Source organism: Aquila chrysaetos, chromosome 11 (genome assembly GCF_900496995.4).
Source record: "Aquila chrysaetos chrysaetos chromosome 11, bAquChr1.4, whole genome shotgun sequence".
Lineage (NCBI taxonomy): Eukaryota > Metazoa > Chordata > Aves > Accipitriformes > Accipitridae > Aquila > Aquila chrysaetos.
Window position 1 is genome coordinate 37,291,877 of NC_044014.1, and position 24,459 is coordinate 37,316,335.

Consider the following 24,459-nt stretch of genomic DNA (forward strand, 5'->3'; position numbering starts at 1 on the left):
CGTGCATACCATCAGTCAAATTGTGGTAACTAAAGACCTTTATCATGTAGCACATGAAGTATTAATACTGACTCTATAGTACCAAATTAGAAATAATGTATCTGAAATTAACTCAAGTTTCATGAAAGCTTCTGCCAGACCTGAAAACTGAAGACACTGGAAAGTAAATATATCATGAACAATTTGGCAATATAAGCTTCTTCACAGTGACATTTAGTATAGAGTCAGAGAGATCAAAACCCTCCTAAAAATCTCTATTGTCAGGGAGTCTGCAAATACCATCAGGCAGGTGCTGGCTGCTGAGACCACTGCCTATCACAGCAATGAACACCATCCCGAAATTTCTTGAATTCACTTCTCATCCCTGGTCTTAGACTGTAAACTCTTCTGAGTTTCTCAGATCTGTGTTTGTACACTACTGACCCTAACCTGTGACTGCTAATGGATAATAAATGGCAGAAAACATTAGATAACCTCTTTTGCTCTGTGCCCCAGTAGGTTATCCCTACTCTAATACAGTGAGTCCAAGGCAGGCTAGCAAGCAATTGATTATTCTCTACCTAGTCTATTAAAACAAGATTTTCCTCCGGAACTAAATTACTATAATATGAGGAATTGCAAAGGTTACCTAATGTAAAATTAACAACGCTGGACTGAGTTGAGTGCTTATTCAGTGATTTAAACCAGCTGAAGATGTAGCTACTCCCTTTAAGATTCAAAGCACTTCGAAATCTGACAAATTTTAAGCAGAGGGAACTGCGTTTTCCCAAATATACTGTCCAGACGCACTGAAGATTCCTGCTTTTCTCAACTGGAAAGGTCTCATTGACCTTGCTAACTGCAGAAATTTCTTGGAGAGCTCAACCATCCTATGTAAAGCATCACTTTCAGTCTAAAGAAACAAATGAGCATTTCAAAATCCTTCTACTGGCAATTGCAGTCTCTGCAACAGCCACGTAAATATAGCTTTATAAAAATTGTCTAAGCTGGCCATTTGGTAATCTCCTTAATTCACTGTAATATCAAAGATTTACAGTTCATTTCTTTGCATGCAATTTTAAGTGACTCTTAATCTTTATTTTCTTTTTTTTAAAAAAACAGAAAACTGGGTGAAAAGTGAATTCATAGATATACAAGGTAGTATACACCTGGCACAATAGAAAGGCTTAGTTTGAAGAGAATATGGCTTTAGTTCTTAAATTTGTAAACCATAACATAATGAATGCATCTCATTTAACTTTTAAAGCAACCTGAAAAACATACTGTCTTTTTTAAAGCAGTTATTACCCACTACCACTGTGGTGACAAGAAGTTTGCAAGGAGAAAATCTATGTTGCTTAGGAAAGGTCCAAGTCTGAAAGCACAGACTACACTGACCAGCTTCATCCTTCAGCCGTTTCACCTCGTCACAGCTAGAAAAAAAATCCCATCTCCTTGTTCTAGTTATGTTTGGCATTAAAAGCGCTAAAGAATGGAGCCTTGGGACACAACTGAAATTTTATCTATACAGTATATTTAATTATCGCTGTAGTAGGCATTTAAGAAAAATTAGGTCTTTATTCCATCATGTAATCTTAGATCTAACAACCTAAACCACATATACTATTGAGACATGGTTACTTCTGAAAATGCTGTTTCAGGAGTCACAGTCAAATCAAGAGATAAGAAAACGTACATACATACAGCTTTACAGAGGGAAGCCTTTTTTTTTGGTATTATGATTCAACCCTTTTACCATGCTCCATGGAAAGCTATAGAAGAAATGGATGCTCTCTTTCATAGTTCTGCACAATAATGTAATTCTTTTTGCTTCATCTTCTATATTGCTGTAAAATTAATCAAATGCTAATGGCAAAAACCTTTTTTCCTCCCCAATTAACGAAGGAGCTGAACAATCTCAAAAATCACCAAAGGTTTTCTAGAAGAATACAAATACATGAAACAATAGCAGATTATGCACTACAGAAACTTTTGAAGAGCATTGCTGGAATTTGAATTACTCCAGCAAATCTAGTAAATCACTTTCAATAGTCCATCTTCAAGTACTTCAGTAAACTCTAAGGCCAATTAGCATTTATACATTTTCTGCAAGCAAATCTCTACAGTGAAAAATGATTTACCATGATCTGGCACTTACAAAATAAAGAAAAAATATCCAATTGCTAAATCTGGTTACTTGCCAAGACAATCAGGTCAGGAACTCGCATGTACCCCTCCAACTGAGTTCACACACATGCAGCATGACTGACTGACTGACTTGTCTTGACTAAATATGAGCATCCTACATCCTCCTCCTCTTATGTCCTTGAATTTTTTGGTAAGTCTGTTTGGTTTTGAGTTTGCTCCTTTGTTAAAGCCAGTGGAAACCAGCTAGCAATAGATTGCTTTATTTGATAGGGGAGACTATCTTATTTCTTTTTTCTTGTCCAAAAGCCATCTTATTTGCTGTTCCTAGAGTGGAAATTTGCCAGAGCTCTATCTGTGTTTTACTTTTTTCTTCTACCAATGGAGGTCTCTCTGGATCATAAATTGCCTTTCCCTCCCTGGTTACTACATATCTTCTTGATTCACCCAGTCTACTATTTTCTCTCTTAAACAATCTTTGAGAGTTCGGTTCAAGCCCTTATATACTAAAACTTCCTCAAAACCATGTATAAAGACAACAGATTTTTTTCTTTTTCTGTTTTATAAACTAACACTGCAATGCATACACAGGTTGTGCAGAAAAGGTAAAACTGCAGCACAATAAGGAATGCACATCTAAGAAGCACTGCATGCAGCTTTGTACTGCATTTGTCAGGCACAAATACTTAATCACAGCAGCGCATCTCCACTTCCTCTGGGAATGTTAATTTTCTCTGATCCTTTGACAATGGAATACTCCCGTACTAAATTTTGTGAAAATTTTCACGTTTATATGTATGCATGTGCGCTTGATTATAAATATTTCCTTTTAGAACAGTCTATTGACAAGATGCATTAGTGTTTTCATCACTTGTTTGTATTCACACCCCACCACAATCTATCATTTATATGGTACACATATTTGTTAGCAATTTGATATAAATTTTATAATTAGAGGTTTGGGATAACAGTTACTGGCTATTCTTGAAAAGTTTCTCTGTGAGAGAACAGCTGTAGATTGCAATTTTGCCGTTACAGCTATGCATGTACAGACCAAATAAAACGATAAAAAAAGTGAAAGCATTAACTGTAACTCATAAAATGTAATGAGGTATTAAAAATGCAAATATTGGAGTAGTTTACAACTTTGCCTTCTACAGAATGCAGTATTAGGAATATCAGAATGGACAAACCTCATGGAAACTTTTCTTAAAATCTAACTTCACACATTTCTGGTAAAATACATGCCATAAATTAGACTGCAATTGACAGTGAGTACAGGTTGCATTTCTACACCGACTCTTGTTATCCTTTGCTTTTTTCTTCCAAAACTTCCTACCTACTAAGATAAAATTGTGTTCGGATCTGAAAAATCTCTGCTTATGGCATTCTCCCCACCCATGTGACATTAAAGTTTGGTTCAACCCTTTTTATTTTTAATGAGGGTAGGAACCTGTATACATTTCATGTTGAGGGAGAGTGTGCATGTACACCATTTCTGTCTTCTTCCCTCTCCTCTGCTGGGTCCATACTTTGGCCCTATCTCCCTAGAATTGGTTCATCATTCACTGATTCACTCCAAGCCTCAGGAGGTTGTTTTTAACTGCTTATGGATTTTTTTCTCTTTTAAAATGAATCTAAAATATTTACTGGAGAAGACATACGTCTACTACAAGGCCATTTAAAGCCATTTAAACGAATTTTGGTTGCCATAAGGAATAGTAGGAAAAAGCCATGGTGTAACAGCTAAATATTTGCATTACTTCCACATCTTACTCAAGTGCCATGGATCTGCAGTGCAAAAGGAGCAGTGATCTATCTATCTCCTTCACACTGTGTTTTGCTGATCACATGCCAAGCCCAGTGTCTGCCACCTTCCCTCTCCTTTCTCTTCCCTCCAACCTCAGTGTTTCATTTTCTGCACTTTGCATCTCAGGATCAAAGAAGTTGACATATCTGCTTAAAAAAACATATAATTTAAAGCTGCTTGCCTGCAGTGTGCTTTGTACCCACAGAGAAGTTTGTTCTGTTTTTCTCCTGTGCGTGTTGTGTCCTACAGTGCAAATATAATCTTCTTTGCATAGGAGAAAAAACTACACATTTTCTGGCAAGACTTGCAAATTGCCCTTTCTCCCCCTCACACTTAGTTCAGTTTACTCTGTAAAATATCCTGTCAGGTTAGCAGAGTACTTAAGTGCATATTTAACAGTGCTCAGGGCACACACTCCATGTCCTCCCTACTCTACCATGTGCTTATTAGTTCATTCAGTTCTGTCTTCAGCAGGATTCAAGTGTGTGCTTGCAGTTAAGTGTACATTTGAATGCTTTGCTGAATAAAATCCCACTGGACATGGGGAGAACCCCCATAAAACCATGAGCTAAGATCTGTGGCAAAGCAGGGCAGCAAAGAATATCAAACAATAAAAAAAAAACAAACAAAAACAACAACAACAACAACAACAACAAAAAAACAAAAAAAAAACCCAAGAAACAAACCCAGCTAAGTGAAACCACAATCTGAATTGCCTTTTTCTTTAGGATAGATTTTGTTAAAGTCTCTTTTAAATTTATTAGTGGCAGTAACAACGATGGGTTCTGCTGGCACTACATCCTAGGGGGTGGTGCTTCCAAATGCTGCACATTTCCAACAGAGCACGAGTGGGGTAACAAGGGTTTGATCTGCCAGGGTCTGAGTGCCCATAGCTCCAGACAAGCTCAACCTCACCATGACTCTGCCGTAAAATCCTGTGCACCTCACCGTGGAGCCGAACAAAAATTAGGGAACCTCAATTACTGATCACTTTGTAAGTGGGTTCTCAGTGTATTACTGACCACAGATGTATTTGAACACATGCCGCTAGGTACCAGCAGTTACAAAAACCTCATTTCTAACTTTGGCATTAAAATGTGTACTAGGGAAAAGGGATGCTTGTAACAAACACACTTTTTTCATTAACTATGGCAATTAGGCAGCACTCAGCAGACTGCAGGGCATTCCTTTGGTGCAGCACTGGCTCTTACATAGGAATATATTACACACAAACCACACTTTACCTGATAATAAGTGATACTTTGGACAGCACTAAAACAGTTAAACGCATGTAGCTGGCTCTCCCTCCAGTGCTCTCACTTATTGTGACTCAGGGCTTATCTTTTTAGCCAGACAGATCATTAATTTTCCTAGGTGTTTATTATCCACATGAAATGTCCTATTCCTCCAGTATCAAGTGTTTTATATCTGTGGCTTCGCCTGTGTGAAATCAGTGAGATGACCAAAGACCTTGATATTATCCTGATGTTATTACTCAATATGACATCTCTATGCCTTGGTCCCCTGAGCATAGTAAAAGTAGTTTTATAGTCAATTTTGTTGCCAAATAAATCAAGCCGTAATCCCCTTGCCCCTCCAAAATCCATGATTTTTTTTTCCTGAGGTAGTCTAGACACCAAAAGACATACTATATGACTACCTACTAAACTTCAGACTTCCAAAGTAGATGATGAATTGCTACACTTTATTAGACAACTCAACTTACTATATATGCCAAATCACATAAAATCTTGAGATCTTATTCTTAGACTGTCTGCAATTTGTGAGAGTATGCTCTTTTCCTAAAGACCATGCTTTTAATGTTAAAAGCTAAGTATGACAGTTTTATCCGTTAACTAACGTGTAAATTTTCAGAGAAGTGACAGGTGGCCATATGTCATATTAAATTGGTAGTAAATCTTTCTTTTTTCCTGGCGCACTCTGTAAGCTTTGTTAGATACGTATATCTTCAGAAGAGCAAGTATAATAGTGCAACAATGTATACTTCATCTACACAGTACAGATTACTTTTTTTTTTTTCCTTTTTAATACACACTCTTAAGTACTTCTTCCCCTGCAGTGGGGTGTCAGTCTCTGAGAGGTACCACTTCAGATAGCTCAGCTCACAGTTACAGCTTAATTTCACACTCTTCCTTCATGTTACTCCCAGCATAACTGCGACCTACCTTTGTTAGCATCTTACTTTTGTCTTCTATCAATTGCAACAATGTCGAAGGACAAGGACTTTCATGCTATCCAGCACATTCATGCTTTGTTTCCTTCTCCCTATTTTATTTGCATGAGCTATAAAATCCCTTTTCATTTGGAGGCACAGTTCAAAGAGAAGTAAATGAAAGTATCTGGATAATTCTGGAACACAGTTTGGAGCAAAACTTTGTTATTCCTCATCTCTTTTGTCATCCTTTTAAATTGAGCAACATTGCACGGAGGCTTTCGGTCTGCATTGAACATGGAGACCGAGAACTCTTTATGAAAGCAACTCACGCATTTGCTGGTTTCCTCTCCCTGAGGACAGCACTTGCTATGCATTTAGGAAACAAGCTATTTAAACATAGTATGAGAACAATTTAAGCTCTACAGTCAGACACACATTTAATGCTTAGGATTTGTGAGGAGTAACAATATTTTTGTTCCTCATGGAGCCTACATACCTACTCCATCTCATCTAGGAACCAGTCTGTGTTTGTCTCCTTAGCTAACTGACAGCCTCACTCCATTGCAGCCTTACACTGCACGGTCCTGACCTGTCCTGCACTGTGGATTATGCATAGTCTGATCTGTTGTCTTCTTCCTGTACCCAAGGCAGGATCTGCACTGATTTCAAAGAAAAATTCCATTTTCCTCTTGGATGGCCAGGAAATATATATACTAAGATATGTGCGAACTATGTGGGTCCTGAGGAAACTGGCTGATAGTAAAGAGAAAGGATAAGTAGTCAACAGGAAGGGCAAGGGAAGCAACTGGGGGGGGGGTGACTATGCTGGAAGTGCTCTGATTTGAAAGGAAGCTGGTTTGAAGGCATAGAAAGGAGTTGGGCCCTTGGCCACTACACAGCCCAGAGGACTTAGCGTTGAAGTCTGAGGCTCTCCATGCACTGCTTCTGCTGAGACACGTACACAGGAGCAAAGGACACCAGATAGTAAACAGCCAATTTACGCAGAGTGGTCATCCAAGAATGCTTACAGCTTAGTAAGATGAGGAGGATGTAGACTGGGAAACTGGAGTTGCATGTTGCAGACAACTGCACTGTGCTGCAAGGAACAGTGATCTATCAAAAGGAAGCAGCCAGACATGGATGTGATTTTTCACTCAGCTACAGTCACATCTCTACTGAAAACCGTCATTGTAAATGCAATTGCTTAAATAGTCATTCCATCCCTCAAACAGGTTTTCTATTTCTATGAAAAAACTTTAAAAACCAAATGGCAAGTAACTTAGCTGATACAAAAGTAGTGTTGCTCTTGTCCTCAAATGCAACTTTTGAAAACAAGGAAACTAAAATGAAAGAAATATGCAAATTGAGCCTTATCTCTACACCCATATGCTTACAATGCATACACTCATTTGCCTTAGTATTATCTACAAATGTCCTCCAGTAAAGCTCTAAGCTGGTGCCACACAATTAAACCCCACATCTGTTAAATTTTATAAACTCTTTGTCCTTGATAACATCACCCTTTTAACACTATGCTTTTATTTAACCATTTTTAAGCCCATAAACAAACCCATCTGCCACTTAATTACCATCAGTCAGGAGAAGATCCGTGCTCACTAAAAATGCCCCGTTTACCCTGTGAGGAGCTCAAGACAGATGTACAGACTTTCTCTAGCCATGTCGTTCGACCACACAGATAGTGAGTCAGGCAGAACAGCAGTTACTTAACCCTTCTCTTTCAGCCCTCCAATATCCTTCAAATAAAAAAGCTACAACTGTGTAAGGATACCACAGCTAATCCCAGGGTAATCCAACCCAACTAATACCACAACGGCAGCTGGAGGACCCAAAGATAGCAAGTTCACACTGTCCAGTCAACAGTAAGCAAACCACAATTTTAATCTTCCACTGATAACACCTGACAGAGTAGGAAAAGGCAAGGGCCTAAATTAAAAAGAATTGCAACATGGAGAAACACAACACTGTGTGATAAACCAAGAATGAGAAGACAACTAAACTTGCTCACAAATCTGGTATTAATTAATTGACAGAACTGAATTCTGCACATCATATAAAAATCAACCATCTCTGAAGATATACTAGAAAACAGTGAGTATAACTGACTGTTTTTAATTCTTGCATCTTGCAGCAGAGAGATTAAAAAAGATGAAATGATGATAAAAACTATTGTCATAATATTAATGACATAATGATTAATGTCATAGCTACTTAAGTGCATAATAGAACAACTTTCTTCAGAGAACTTGCTTTCTGTGAAGACTGGTTTTGTGAAACCAATCTAAATATTTTTGTCCTTAAATTATTACATAGCTTTGCACGAATGCTAGCACACAGGGGTCTTCCAAAAGGATTCTGAAGCTTCTGAGTCAACTGCTATGAAACACATGCTTTCATGTAGTTTAGACTTATCCTAATGAGCCAGCTTAAATGTCCTTTCTATAATAAATTCTTATCAGTCGGGTTCCTCTCTTCTGTAACAGCGGATCATGGTACTGGAAACTGACTGTTTACTTGCCTTTTCTTACAAAATAAAGTATCAAACCATCTCAGCCTCATTTTCTGTATGAAAACACTCGCTCCAGAGAAGGAAGAAGAGAATATGACTTTGGCCTAGGTATTTTCCAACAACATCCTCTAAGGGAACAGTCATAGAGGTCACACAAAGTGAGGACATTAATGCAGTAAGAGAAACTTCTCTATTTAACCGGCTCTAAAAATGCCAAGCATGTGGGTAAGATAAAGGTCCTGAGAGGAGGCAAAAGCTGAACAGGAGTCAAGTTTATTTTCCTTTTGCCATTTTCTCAGCCTATATATTTAAAAAAAAAAATAGCAATACATTTCACAACCTTTATAAACTTCAGACATATGAAATTAAGCAAATAGTCTACAATTCAGCAAAGTAGGCACAACCCACTGCTGGCATATGTGTTGCCATAAACTGCAAAATTCAGTTATACAAAACCCCTCTATCTTTAATAACCTTGATAGCAGTTACTATGCAACTAAAACCACAGTGTCCCCAGGGGAGGCAGTTCATTTGCCTGACCTGCAAATACAACTCTCAGCTGTCCATTTTGGTTTTAATTGCAGACAGTCAACAAGAAAAAGACAAGGTAACTCCCATAACTGAGGAAAACAAGCTGAGTAGGTTGTTTATAACTACTACCTTCAAGGGACAGTCACTCTAAGAAGTAATTCTCACCTCTCCCCAAAAGCATGTGATTAATGGAGACACAATCATAAAAAAAGAAAGATTCAAAGGGAGGTAGCTAATCTGATCTCTATAATAAATAAAAGGCATACCACATAACCAGAACTCACAAACTTTATGAAGTACCTTTACCAAATACCTTCTTCCTCTAGGTAAAAGACTGCCATTGCTCATGTAAATAATGAAGAAATAAAAGACATGTTATAACACAGACTACATCTTTTCCCTTGAGAGAAAATCAACTTTGTATTAGAGTGCCTCAATTCCTATAAATCCCCCAATGACTTTAAAGTGTATGATAGTACACATTATTAAATATAGTCTTTACATATGCTATTTTAAATTTTATAATGTGAAACTCATCTAACATCCCAGGCTAACACACTCTATAACCGACCATCTTTGAGTAATTTTATGCCTTAGTGAATACATATTTTTCATACAGGGAAAAAAGGAAGACCTGTGGAACTACAGGCCAGTCAGTCTCACCTCTGTGCCTGGCAAGATCATGGAGTGGATACTCCTGGAAACTATGACAGGGCACATGGAAAAATAAGGAGGTGATTGGTGACAACCAACATGGCTTCACTAAGGGCAAATCGAGCCTGACAAATTTGGTGGCCTTCTATGACGGGGTTACAACATTGGTGAATAAGGTAAGACCAATGGACATCATCTACCTGGACTTGTGCAAAGCGTTTGACACTGTCCCGCACAACATCCTTGTCTCTAAATTGGAGAGACATGGATTTGACAGATGGACCACTTGGTGGATAAGGAATTTGCTGGATGGTCACACTCAAAGAGTTGCAGTCAATGGCTCGATGTCTAAGTGGTGACCAGTGATGAGTGGCATTCCTCAGGGGTTGGTGCTGGGACTGGTGCTGTTTAACATCTTTGTCAGTGACATTGGCAGTGGGATTGAGTGCACCCTCAGCAAGTTTGCCAACAACACCAAGCTGCGTGGTGTGGTCAACATGCTGGAAGGAAGTGATGCCATCCAGAGGGACCTTGACAGGTTTGATTGGTGAGCCCGTGTGAACGTCATGAAGTTACACAAGGCCAAGTGCAAGGTCCTGCACATGGGCTGGGGCAATCCCAAACACAAATACAGGCTGGGCAACGAGTGGGTTGAGAGCAGCTCTGCAGAGAACTTAGGAGTGTTGGTTGAAGAGAAACTCAACATGACCCAGCAAAGTGCATTTGCAGCCCAGAAAGCCAATGGCATCCTGGGCTGCATCAAAAGAAGCATGACCAGCAGATTGAGGGAAGTGATTCTCCCCCTCTACTTCATCTCTTGTGAGACCCCACCTGGAATACTGCATTCAGCTCTGGGGCCCCCATCATAAAAAATGACACAGCCCTGTTGGAGGGAGTCCAGAGGAGGTCCACAAAAATGATCAGAGGGCTGGAGCACCCCCCCCCTATAAGGACAGGCTGAGAGAGTTGAGGTTGTCTAGCCTGGAGAAGAGAAAGCTCTGAGAAGACCTTATAGCAGGCTTCCAGTTCCTAAAGGGGGCCTACAAGAAAGCTGGAGAGGTACTTTTTATAAGGGCATGTAGTGATGGGACATGGGGTAATGGCTTTGAACTGAGAGAGGGTAGATGTAGATTAGATATAAGGAAGAAGTTCTTTACTGTGAGGGTGGTGAGGCACTGGAATAGGTTCCCCAGAGAGGTTGTGGATGCCCCGTCCCTGGAAGTGTTCGAGGCCAGGTTGGATGGGGCTTTGAGCAACCTGGTCTAGTGGAAGGTGTCCCTGCCCATGGCAGTGGAGTTGGAACCAGATGATCTTTAAGGTCCTTTCCAACCCAAACGATTCTATGATTCTATGTATCACATGAAAAATAATCTGAAGGCCTAGCATCATAACACAAGAATTTGAAGTTTAAGTAAGTCTAAAGCAACATTACGTCGAACACAGTGACTCGCAAAAATTCTCATGAGAAATCTACTGGGGAGCAAAAGAAGGTAACCCTTGAATCCCAGACATGAGTAAAGGTTAGGACCATATAAAGAGACAATTTACACATACCTACTTCTATAAGAAACTCCGTAACAGTAAAAACAAGTGATCTTTGCAGGGGGTGGGCTAGAGACCACACCAAAGAGCAAATAAAAGATACAGAATGGAAAACCATAACAATGATAATATAAAGGCATGAATAAGTACAACTGTGCAAGGGAAAACTTCCCTTTAAATCTTCTCAGAGCTGTTAACACATGAAAGACAAAAGAAAATCCTTCCCCAATTTAACTGTACTGCAGTTAAACAGTAGAAGCAGGAACAAAATCTCCATTATAAATATAGTGTCAAATAGCAAAGATAAATGGAGAGAAAATAGAGTCTCACTGTGTATGCCTAATTGGAGTCTCTAGTTTTCCAAAATGACTGGCACATATGACTTCTCCCAGCAGAAGAATATGTGTCAATAACATAATATTTTAGCCTACTAAAAACTACAATGATCAAAAGAACATTGCAAAGACTTTGCAAGTGCAGCAAAGGACAAGCAAAAGTATTCAGAGCTTTGTAGAGTGAGTCATATAACAAAAGATTAGGAGCTGGCTCCTAGCAAGGCAAAAGAGGGAGATCAAGTGCAAATCGTATTGACATGAACCAAACCCTGGAGAAGGGTCAGATTTAATGTGAATGCTTTTAGAAAAAGCAACTGACTGAAAAACAAGAGGTCGTGTGTTGAGGTTTTGAAATGAACTAACCTACAAGCAATTACGTCTTCTTCTCTGAATGGGTGGCTAAAAAAAAGGACTTCAGTAACAGAAGGAAGCCATGCTCACTACTGCTGTGAATGGCTGCACACCTCTGTAAAGAACACAACTCGAGAGGACAGGCTGCAGCTCTGTGTTTTCTGGTTTGGAGGACAATAGAAGACAAAGTTGCTCAATCTTCTCTACCCTAAGCTCCATCTTGCACCTCTGTATATGAAGAATGACCTTTTGATAGGAAGAGATACTGGCATGCGGCTGATACTGAGGGGAAAAACGTCATACTGAGGAAAGCCATACATCCTATAACAATACGTAACTATCGCACACAGTGAGTCCATAATACAGTTCTTTTACTGCTGCCTAAAAATATGGTTCAGTATGTACACAAAATATTAAAGTATGCCACTTTTCTATTCTCTGATATTTCTAGAAAGGGAAAAAATAATCTATGATTCATTTTTTTTAAAACAGAATACATATGAATTTTCTGAACTGTATCGACAGCTACATGAAGCTCTTGCTCTTCCCCAGTATATCTGACTATCACGTATGACACCAAGTAAGAAACAGATTCAATGCATTTCATAAAACAAATGTAAGTGAAAATGAATACCCTTATCTTTACAGAGATTATGATCTTCCCCCAGTGGGATTACTGAACTGCCCTATTTTATCTTATCATTTTCACTTTTCTAGGATCTGACAAAATGTTCCCAGAAATTTTTCCATTAACTTCCATGGAAATTGAGTTCAGGCCTACATTGTCTTCATGTTTTTGGAAGTTCTGTGTTCTCTGAATCAAATGAAAAAAAAGCCTATTTGGATACAGGGAAAAGCGTATTCTAAATGTAATATGTTTCTTTTCTTGTAAGGTGTTGGTTTGTTTTGGGTTTTTTTTTGTCTTTTTTTTTTTTTTTAATCAAAAGAGTTGTTACCTTTTAAATATATTTCCAGTTCAGCACAATGAGAACATCATCCCTCCATTTTTCCTGCTCTTTTCAGGGTAAGGCACTGTATGTGACAGAGCGTAAAAGACTGCCAAGTGCCTGTAAACAGGAGCAGCCAATTCTCATCCCAAAGTAGACAGGCAGGGAATAAAGGATTGGAATAGACCTCCCAGGACTCCTGTGCAGTCCCCTTCCGCTGCTCAATAGTCATCAGCCAAACACTTCCTAATTTTATCAAGCTATATATTAAAACACAAGAACATTTTCTGTGCCTATGCTTTCCCCAGCCCCTCCTGAAAGGCTGTTTGTAAAAGTTCATTTCTGTGATGACCTGCATATAATTTCCACAGTTAATGGACTATTTTCTCTATTTGCAAACAACCTCTGGAAGTTCAGTTCCTATCACACCGCTGCTATCGCTGCTCCAGACAGCTTCCTACTCCCTGAACAATACTCAACTTACTATCTTTTGTAGTTTTATTAGTAACTCCTCATGTGAGAACATAACAAGTACTTTCTGAAGTCCAAATACAGTAGGTCTACAGATAGACAGAATCGTCTATGAAATGTGTTGTGCTTTGGGCATTTCCAGTTACATTTACCTCCACCCACTTCCAGCTTATCCATTGCTCACCTTGCTCTCTCTGGATGTACAGGGCTGAAGTTTGTTTCTCTTTGATTTGCTTTGGAGATCAAAATTTTCCAACAACAAAAATACCACTTCTTTGGTTTTTTTTTTAAACTGATAAATCTCCTTTTCAAATCCTTGAAGTCTTTCCTTATACTGAATATGCTTTTGAGGTGGTAGTCCTCACGGATGTCTGGAAACTTACCTTCCTGTTCTTAGACTGCAGGTTACAAACAGATTTTCATCTCTGACCTAAAGAAATTCTTGTCCCCTCCACATACAACTTGATTTGATCCCTTTGGCATAAGTCTGAATTAACTAAGGTCCTCAGCTGCCATGAATACAACCCACAAAAAAGGAAGACATTTATATTTTTAGATGAAAGTAAAACAAAACAAAGGAAGAACAAACAAAATCCAAGAATACTTTGTTTTTTATGTCCAATCTTTCTGCTTTCCTTTCTCTAGTCTAACAGAAGCAGAGGAGTTGCAGATATGAGTGACTGGAGGCTGGGATTTGGGAACTGTATCTTTAGAGAGGCTTGTTCTAAAGAATTTGCTATTTCCAGTATTTCCTTTTAATTCAGGCAAAAATTTGCTCCAAATAATGTTCTCGATGACGGGGAAAAAAGGAAACATATCAATAATGATTCAAACAGAAAGTACAAGCACAAAGTACAAACACAGCGAATATAAAGCTAAAGAGCAAATAATTGATATCAGAAATTTTAGAAACCTCAATGACAAACAGAATCAAATTTCTCAGAGAAAATGATTGGACAGTGGACAACTAAACCTTGGTAAAGTTTACTGACCAAAAAGAAAGGCACCCAGCCCTCAAACACAGCAGAGAGTGCACAGTGTTCAAATACGCTCATTTCAAGGAATCCAAAATCCCACAAGGAAAGAGATCTGATGAACTAAAATTGCTGGAAATCAAAATGAAATTCCATGAGAAAATAACATAGGTGGCTACACACACAAATTAGTGAACACCAACAAGAACACTCAATACCTGGCATTTAGTATGTGTCCATAGGTGTGAAAGATTCATGGTTTCATTTACAGAAAGTCACTTTTCATAGAAACTGCTCACACAGCATATGCTGCCATTTGGCTATGCCAACCTTGGGAGTACAAATACTGTTCTCCTCTGCTACAGCTAATACAAAACCAGGATATACCAGGTGTTCTGGATGTACTCTTCAAAACATCAGATAAAAGTATAAGAGTATGGTATATCACATGCTAGATGTATAAATAATTGTTTAGGAATTGGAAAAAAAAAAAAAAAAAAAAAAAAAAAAAGAGAGATGTAGATGAGAAGCCCCACCAGCAAGTGCAGGAACTTCACAACTGACATAGCATACTTCTGCCCTGTGAAAACAGGGGTTACAAGCAGCTGTAGTTACAAGACAGGGTCCCTCCACTGAATGAAATTGTTAGCTGGATACATATTGCAGATAATAAGCAATATCATGTAAAAATCCCAGATATGTGAGAGAAGAGCAGCATTGATTTGGGCATCTCACTTTAAAAGGTGTGAGAAAAGTATGAGGCACAACACACAATGACACTTAAGCCCTAGGACAGGACACCGCACTTACTGTTTTATCAGCAACACCGGTACCTTGAAGGACATCCACTGGCCCACATGACAGCTCACCCTACCTCGGAAACTGACCAAACACTGCTAATTGGCAGGTCATTTGTTTGACATTTCCAGTCTCTTTTGTGTTTGAGGTGCAAAACGTGGGTGTATTGGAAATACATCTCTTTTTTGAGGTCATTTTTTCCAAAGTCAAAGTGAGTGCATACAAGGATGATGCTAGCATCAACGTCTGACTCTTCACTGGAGTCCGTTTGTTTTATTTTAACAAGTTGATTTTTTAGAGTAGCCCATTTGGAGCCTTTGGAACCATGTGTGCTGCAGATAAAGAAATCTGAGAGCACGTGGAGATTAAGTTCCATCACGCACTGCCATTCGCAGAGGGTGAAGGGTGGCATATGCGAGCAGCTCCCCAAGAAACCTTGCCACTGCCAACAGATTGTAAGGGTACAGGAGTATAGCCCTGCAAAATACAGCACTGATGTGTCAGCAACTTTTCTCAAGAAAAGTATGACAGAGGCTCTATACTCAAGATGTTTTTAATGAACCCTGAAAATAGAAGCACAGTTCATTATTTTAATGATAATCACTATGCATATTATCAATGCTGGCAGGTTCCTCTCTGCCATTTTTTTTTTCTTGAAATTACTTCAATATATTTTTTCCTGATTTCCAGTTGCTTCTCCCATTCATTGACTTTATACCTGTTGTTTCAATATATATTGAAGTTACTCAAAACCATTTATTTGACATCTTTATTGGAAAACATCTGACATGAAATGCAGGTGGAGTGTTTATGTATTTTCCCAATCATTACTGAAATACCCAAAGACAGAAATGACAAATAAAACTTCTTGGTGAATTCCCAATGCTTATATACATTTGCACAAAAATCAGTGATAACCTCAGTTTCTAAGACTTGTGTATCCTAAATGTCAAATCTCAACTTCTTTTTATCATTTTAAATTAAAAAAAAAAAAAAGTTACTGCAATTGTTAACCATGAATAAGCATAAGATGATGAATTATATGTAAAAGTTTTACTGATTAGGATCTGAAATAATAAATTTACTTCATTAATTTGAAGACTACTTTCACTCATTTTGAATTATGATAATTCAAAATATTTTTATCTACTCTTTTTGAGGAAAACCAAAAATAAAGGACAACATACTGTGCCAAATGCAGGTTCTCCTTCACTGAAGGTATTTCACTCACATAAACCTTCTACAGTTTCCTCTCCTCAGTTTCCCACATCTAAAATGAAATAAAACACACTTTTAAAACTTAGTTACTAGTACTATTGTAACACATGTCCTTTGTGGTATTTCACAGCACTTTTTACCATTCACTCATCTTCTATAAGCATGTGTGTGAGAAACTTTGAAACACTGAGACTGTCTAACAACAAAAAATTAAGGTATATGTTCTTCTTCAACTAATGACAGTATTATTTCTTTTCCAGTCCTAGGTTTCCCCTAACCTAATAATATGTTTAGCTATGCAGGATATTTTAGTAAAACATTTGATCTAAAATTGTTTTCCTTCAAGAGCTGCTAGGAAACATTTTTGTCTTTGCATGTTTGCAAGGCAGACCTGGGTGTCAGGATGGTAAGCAGAAAAGGAACACAGTAAATCGATTCTATAGCAGAGTTATAAGTAAATGTATGTAAAAGATAAATAGGTCTTACAATTAAATTGAAAATTATACTATTGCTAAAGGATCTTTTTATCCATCTGTGTACTGGACTATAGAAGCTATTAGGAGGTCCTGGTACCAGCTTCCTTTCAAAACATCGTAACAACTGCATTTAAGTATTTCCATCTCTCTGTATTTCATAGACAGGAAAGGGGAACATAGGAACTTTGGGCCTCTGGTTCTGAAAACAACTCTTGATTTCTCCCACTTATGGCAGGGTCTCTCCACATCAGGGAAAGTACCTACCCAAACCTCACAGAGATACTTTTACAAAGTTGCAAATTCTAGGTGATCAAATGCAGGTGTCCCTAACTGTTGGACTGCATTTAATATTCAGTCTTCTCCTGGCCTGTGTGACCTAACCCTTCCCTGTTGGGACGACTTCAAGTAGCCAAAGCCTTGGAAGGAGACTCAAGCAACAATCTTTACAAAGAATCCAGAAGTAACCTCTTCTTTCTCTCACCAATGTGAATAAAGGCGCTTTACCTCCTGTGGCTTTTCCTCCTATAAAAATTCTCTTTTGGCCTGTATCTATACCACCCTCAGAACACCTGAGCTGACAAAAATTTAAGCTAAATCCATACGTATTTTTTCCTGACTAGTTCAAGCACAGTGTAAACCTAGTGTAGCTAGATTACGTTCAGATTTGCTGTAGTGTATGGCAGTGCATGCGGGTATGCAAGCTTAAAGATCAAGGATCCATTAGCTCTGAATTACGTCCCCGCTCACAGCACAGGCAAATGATGATCATACTGGGGAGGCAAGGGCTATGCTGTCTGGATTTCTGAATAACTACCTGCTCTCTATTTTATTGTGTATTCTGAGGTTCAAATCCACCTATGCTCAACTGTGGTAAATTTTCATCATCAAGGCAGTTATATCTTTACGTGCCATTCTACCACTCCTCACACCAGCAACAGTCTATCATATTACAAAAGAGGTGTTGGGAGGCCATTCCGTCCATCTCGCTGCTCAGAGAGGATCTATCTAAACCACATGCAACTTGCATGAGACAATACAAAAGACAAGTCAGAAATTAGTTATTCTCTTCAAAACAGTAACTCTGTTTTCATAGCAGCTTTAATAAATCTTGTCTGATACATAGCTGGTATTTCTTTCCAATAACAGAAATCAGAGGTCTTTTCTCCCTTCAATTCTTCTCCTCCTCTTTCCAGCTGTTAACTGAAATCCGCTCCCCCCCCACCCCTGCTAATTGCACATATACAAAGACGTCCTTGAAAGGAACAAAACCAAAAAGCAATTGCTGGTTATGTTTTCAAAAGCTTGGAGTCTAATTTTTATAGTCTCAAGATCTACAACTGCAACCAGGTTTCTTAACCGAGTTATACAAAGGGACATTTTAAAAGTGCCTGTTTTCTGAAGGTTTTCAGAAAGGTTTCTGAAGGTTTCCTTGGAGAAATGCACTGGATTGCCTAATTAGTGTTCCGTTTCCTAAGTCATGCTCATCTGAAAAGCCAATCACCTGTTCTTAGAGTATCCTGGCTTTTGATTTAGTGCTCTTGATCCTAAGTGAGACCTCTGCAAACAATAGCAATGATAAGGTTATAAAGACATTCAATGGTTAAACCATTCTAGGCACCTGGAACAACAGGTGTCTATACACATTTTCACAGCAGTTTGCATTTGGAGATTTTACTTATTTACCACTTTATGCAACACACAAATTATTCATGCAATTCTAATCACTTAAATATGACTCCAATTTCCTACTATCATGTTAAAAACTGTCTTATCAGCTACAGACCACACACATTTTGTGTATCTTTCTCCTTGCATCAGACTAACAAAGCTCCTGTTTTGTATTATGCATACAAATACCCACTCCAGGGGTTCTCCTCTGGAGTATTTCTCTATGCACTATCAACACGAATTGTAAGTTTAAATATGATTTAACTCTACTGATGCTTCTTTTCATCTCTTTCTTTGCTTCTAGTGGTCACATACCTCTCATTTCCAATATAGTTCTGTTGTCACTGTACAACACACAGAGAGCGTTGACAAGCTAAAACTAAGGCTCGACTCTAACTTTGTCACAAAACCAGGTGTCAGTACCACTGCAGGACTGTTAGCTTTGATGTTTTTCTCCTACCATGAAGCCCGTCTTCCTTCAAAACTAAGCACAAGTGACATTCGACAGGGGTAAAGCTGCCAAAATTTCTCTCTTCTTTTTGTGTGACATCTGTGTAATGTTTAAAAGATCTATTAGTAAAAAAAGATACATAGGAGACTGAAACAAAGGTTGACCACTCAATAAAGAAAGAAGCAGAGTTAGTATCAAAGACATCAGTAACAGCTCTAGCTAAGCACTTCCTGAACAACCTCACCACAAGGAATAATCTAACAGAAGGCAAAATAATGAAAAAGTTCTGTTTTCCTCTGCTATTTTTCTGCTCTACAAGAATTCAGCACCAACCCAGTTCTAAGTATTATTAGCTCCTTAAAGGACTAAAAATTATCAGACATAATAAAATCCACATATGCATATACACCTCCACTCATCCACACAGCCCCTTCCAGAATTTCCCAGTTACTGAACAAAATGTAAACAGTTATGTTCTACTCTTGTTAGTATGGGTTGTGGGCCCTATCCCTCCTGTAGCTTTTCAGAGCCTTAAGGAAGGACGTTTTCTTTGAATAACATTTTTAAAAAATTGCTATTTATTTCAAATCTCAAGCTTGCAAACTCCTACTATGAAATAGAGGATATAAAAGCAATGGCTCATGAAATATTAGCATGAAAAAAATCTTTTATCAAAAGCTGGCTGGCTTGCTGATCAACTGTCTTGTGTAACCCAAATACTGGAATCTTCCTGTGGTCTCTGGGCACCCCTGACAGCGAGAAGCCCTTCTGCTCTCACGTCCCTCCTCCAGGCTCTGCACTTCCCACACGTGACGGAGTCTGGGGGATGTACAAGTGGAAAGCAATAATGTATACCGACTACAGAGGAATAATAAGGAAAACAGCAGTGTTTGGAATTTCACTAGTAACCATAGGTGGTAATCACGGGTGACCATGTGTAAGAAATACGTTCAATCTACCGAATATGAAAGGCTATGAAGTACAAGTTTTCATTGCCGTTTCCTGAGGGGTTGACAGGACGGCAGCAAAGGCAGTGCCAGAGGAGCCTAATGTAACTTGCCTGTGGGAGATCAAATACAGGCTGTCTTTTACACTTTTCTTTAGCTTGGGTATTTCTCATCTATACTCCAGTCTTCAGTGCAGACACACCTAAATATTGCAGTTATTACATTCAGTTCAAATTTGACAATTTCTTCTATAACTCTGAAGGTAATAAATTTAAAATAATAAAATCTTGATTTTACATACTCTGAATTAGTCAGGGAACCATACAAATGTATCTGAATGCCTGGATTTTCCTCATGAACTGGGTGCATAGCATACTACCTTGAGACCATATTTCGAATCCAGAATCTCCTGATTTTCAAAAAAAATAAAGGAAGAAATACAAAGAATTAAACCTGCTTCTGTATTAATCAGATTTTCTAGACTGGTCACACGGTTTTTTAAATAAATTTCTTTTGCAAGTGTAGTAATGAAAGCACCTCAGAGAGACAGCAAACAGCTCTACTGTGCAGAGAAGCAATGACACACAAACACTCAGCAAACTTACAAGATCATAAATGTGAGAACTTATTCTTTAATACTCAACATATCTAGTCTAATTTTAAAAATGTATTTACAGAATCAAGAAAAGAAGGGTTTAAGTAATACTATCCCACTAAATAATATAATGACCACAAACATTTTGAGAGGCCTAACTTCAAAAAAATCATTACCTAATTCTAAAGTAGCAGTCCGCAGTCATTTATTTTTCAGAGCATGGTTGTAATTACATATATCCTTTTTTTCAAGTTCTCATACATTTGGTGACTTAGCTTTGCCTTGGCAAATTTCAACAATGAACTGCTGAACTTTTAAATATTGAACTCTTAATGGCAGCTTCTCATGTGATCGATGTTGTGATCTATAACATCAGCTCTGTTTTGTCACTTTAACAGAATAATGTTGCAGGATTTTTTTCAGGAAGGTCAATTTAACACCTGATTTCAGCTCTGCTTTCAAATCATCAATATAATTTATATGGAAACCTGCCAGTGCAGAAAGCCATACTTGTACGTGTTTTGGTAAAATATTTTGTGGCTTATTTAGCCTTAACAAAAATATAAACATATAAAGAAAAACTTGAATGGCTATCGCTGAATGTAGGCAGGGATCTCCAGAAAGCAAGCTAAATAATGTAACTCTGGACACCCCCTTACCCACACCCTTCCAACCTCCCAGTTTTTAGACACATCACTTACTAGGTTATTTCCTCTGTACTTAGCAGACACAACACAACTTGCAACGACCATTGCAATGATCGTGAAGGCTTCTTCCAGTCATAGAAAAACATTCTGTTGAACTAGTTCATTGTTCATTTATTCTAATATGTGATATTGTGACAGCTTATTTTCTGATTTCAGATAACACATGGTCTTGGAGTATGTTTTCATGGCAAGTCATAATCACGTGGGTTTGCATTTGTTTCCTACTTATAGTAAGGAGTGTGTCACTTTCCAAGCTTGTCATCTGCAGATATATGGTTCTGTGCACATATGGCGAGACATACAAAATACAGCTTCTTTGCTATGCTTGTTGATTAAAAGTTTAAAGGCTGTTACTGGAGTGAGGGCTTGGAAAGGAAGATTTGCCGCAAGATAGAAACTGCAAATGACTGGAATTAGCCATATAAAATGCATGCTTTCTCCCCCGGTTTATAACATTTCCAATTGTACTCCTGAAGCTTGATACTATAAGTAAACAAAGCTATAAAAAATTAACTACATTCATTAGGGCACACAGAAGAACGTTTCATATGACAGGCCAACAGAATTGAAGTTTCACCTTTAAAACGCAACAGATGCTGTGTGCTACTGAAACAGATCCACAAGAAAATTTCATGCTGGGAAACAGCTGGCTAAAATTCCATGGTTGTCATCTTTTGTGTAAAAGTTTGCCTCAACCAGCAGATCAGAAATGCACTCAAAGTTACCTATACTGTAAGTATTAATTGTTCACATTCAACTCAAAGAACTTCAAATGGATGCACCAGCTGAAGAAAAACCACACAGAAATCAATGCTCAGTACTATTTCTTAAAAGCCTCTCTCCATTTTAAAGCAAACCAAATCAAGCCATGCAAATCAGATGTTGGAATAATATTGTCAAAAGATCATCTTATAGAAACACAGGCAGTACACAGCTGAAATGCAGAATCTTGATGCTACGATCAAGATTGAGGCCAGGAAGCACACTCTGGAAATTATTTTCATAGAGCAGATTACCAATATACATCTAACATGACCCAGTCTTTACCAAAGCTGTTAAACAAAGCATAACACTAAACGAATAAAAATAAAAATTGCCTTGAAATGAACAAATTGTACAAGCAGCCTTTATCCTCCTTCACTAGTTTTCTAGGGAAGCCTACTCAGAGAATTAAGTGTTCACAAGTGCCAGCACTCACCTGCAGTCACTGCTGCATTGAAGGGACATATTACAGCATTTCCACAGACTCAAAACAGGGGGTATTGCTGTTACTTTGGAGTCTGTGCTCTATGGCTCATTTCATTTTTAAGAGAGAGTCCTAAAATTACAATATTTCTGTTTTCAATGAGATCAGTAAATACTCTCAGACTCCTGTGATTAAATTTAGGAATAGCATACAATATTTGAACTACTCATTCTTATGTTTTCTTCTATATCAAAAGGAAAAATTATGAGTTCATTGAAGTAAATTCTATGCAGGTACACTAGAAGGTTACAACATTTAAAGATGATCTTTGCAACAGATGAAAAAGCAAGATATCTGGATTCTGTTGCTAGCCCTGATAGAGATGAGGCTTCAGGCAGCTCTTGTATTTCATCCCTGATTGCCCGCCCACTTAAAAATTAGGAAGTTTTATCTATATCTGGTAAAGTGCTAGTGCTATCTGCCCCAGCAAAGTACATGTAAAGTTGCCTGAAGGACTGTCTGGAAGGTCCATAGAGGTCCCCAGTTTCAAAACACTGCAACCTGCCAGGAGTGAGGAAGAAAAATGCTATGATAAGTAGGACAGCTGTAAAACACCTCATTAAAGGTCAGGTTCACAGAAGTATGTAGTAGTAGGAAGGTAAACCCAAAACTCATTTCCTGAAAACTCCTGGTAAGTGCTAGGCAGCAGCCACACTCACCTGTGTTTCATAAGCACATTATTTTATTTCAAACTCCTTTCATTGCCTAAAGCTATACCACTTTCCATGCCTTGGGACATGTCAGTTGTGACTGAACTAAACAGCTCAGCACTCACATATAAGCCCTGGAGAAGCAAAAATTGAGATCCTTGTGTGTCTCCTTGAGATGATCCATCCTGTCTTTAGGAAGTTTACCATGTAGCACTATAACCATGCTCTACAGAAAATGCACTAGTATTTGATATTTTCTCTTAAAACATTGCTGCTCCTGAGCCTCGTTACAGAGTAAAAGTAAGAATATCAGAGCTCTCAACCAGAAAGTGGAAGACTTGGGTTCAATTTCCTGGTTTCCCTGAAGAGATTCAAAGGCACAACTCCCATTCCCTTGTCAGTGAAGCCACCTCCAACGTTTCAATTTGACAATGTCCTTATGACTATAAAGCAAAATCTTCTGCTCAGGAAAGAAAAAGGGAACGGAATAGGGAACATGGGTTTAAAGCAAATATACAAAACCTCCTCCTTCATTTTGGCTAGAGGCAGGTTTCATGATGGCAGGTATTTGGTTGTCATAGCTTTCACTCAAAAGTAATCTTTTCTGTTTCGCTGTATGTGAAAAAACATTAGAAAATAGGTAAGTGTTCTGTCTTAAAAAAAAAAATAAATCAGAACCTTTAAGAGTGAGTGATTCAAATAGGAAAACAGTCAAAGCTGAACTGTCCTTCAGATGTCTACTCAAAATTTTCCCAACAGCTTTCATTCCTTCACAATATTTAAGATGAAAGAAATGAAACAAATTGTTCTTATACTGACAGGAAAAGAGAATACATCCTGAACTGCTCCCTCAATAATAAAGTGGGTGTGACAACCTTCCCATCCCCTTTTTTGTATGTGGCAGTATTTGCCACTTTTTCTTGCAATGTAGCTACAGGTTTTTTCCCGCACTCGGGCTTCTTTTTTGGCTAGATAAACACTTTGTTGTGAAACAAAAAACATGACTAGGAAGGACTATTACACCACAGTCCATGTCTCCTAAGCTTAACACAGGTAACCTCCAAGGTGAAAACTGCATGTGTTACAGAGATTTCAGCCTTCCAAATACAAACATGCTAATAAATGCACATATTTCAAAGAGAACCAAGCAAAAAGGATGACTGCAACAAGTCAATAGCTGACAAGAAACCCAAAGTTCCAATATACTTTTTACAGTCACTTCATTTTAACCAGCCTGTACCTATTTTGCAGAAAGAAAGAA

The 24,459-nt window shown here is 38.2% G+C and overlaps 1 protein-coding gene across 17 annotated transcripts in view; it reads right to left on the reverse strand.

The window, feature by feature from the left end:
• The window catches only part of PCDH15 (protocadherin related 15), an 852,429-nt gene that overhangs the window by 578,148 nt on the left and 249,822 nt on the right, over positions 1 to 24,459 (reverse strand). The window contains exon 1 of one of the 17 annotated variants that reach the window (XM_030030431.1): positions 16,428 to 16,512. The exons of the other annotated variants lie outside the window; for them this stretch is intronic. The gene's annotated coding sequence lies outside the window, so the exon portion shown is untranslated. Of the gene's footprint in view, positions 1 to 16,427; positions 16,513 to 24,459 lie in introns of those variants that run through there. 17 annotated transcript variants of the gene reach the window in all.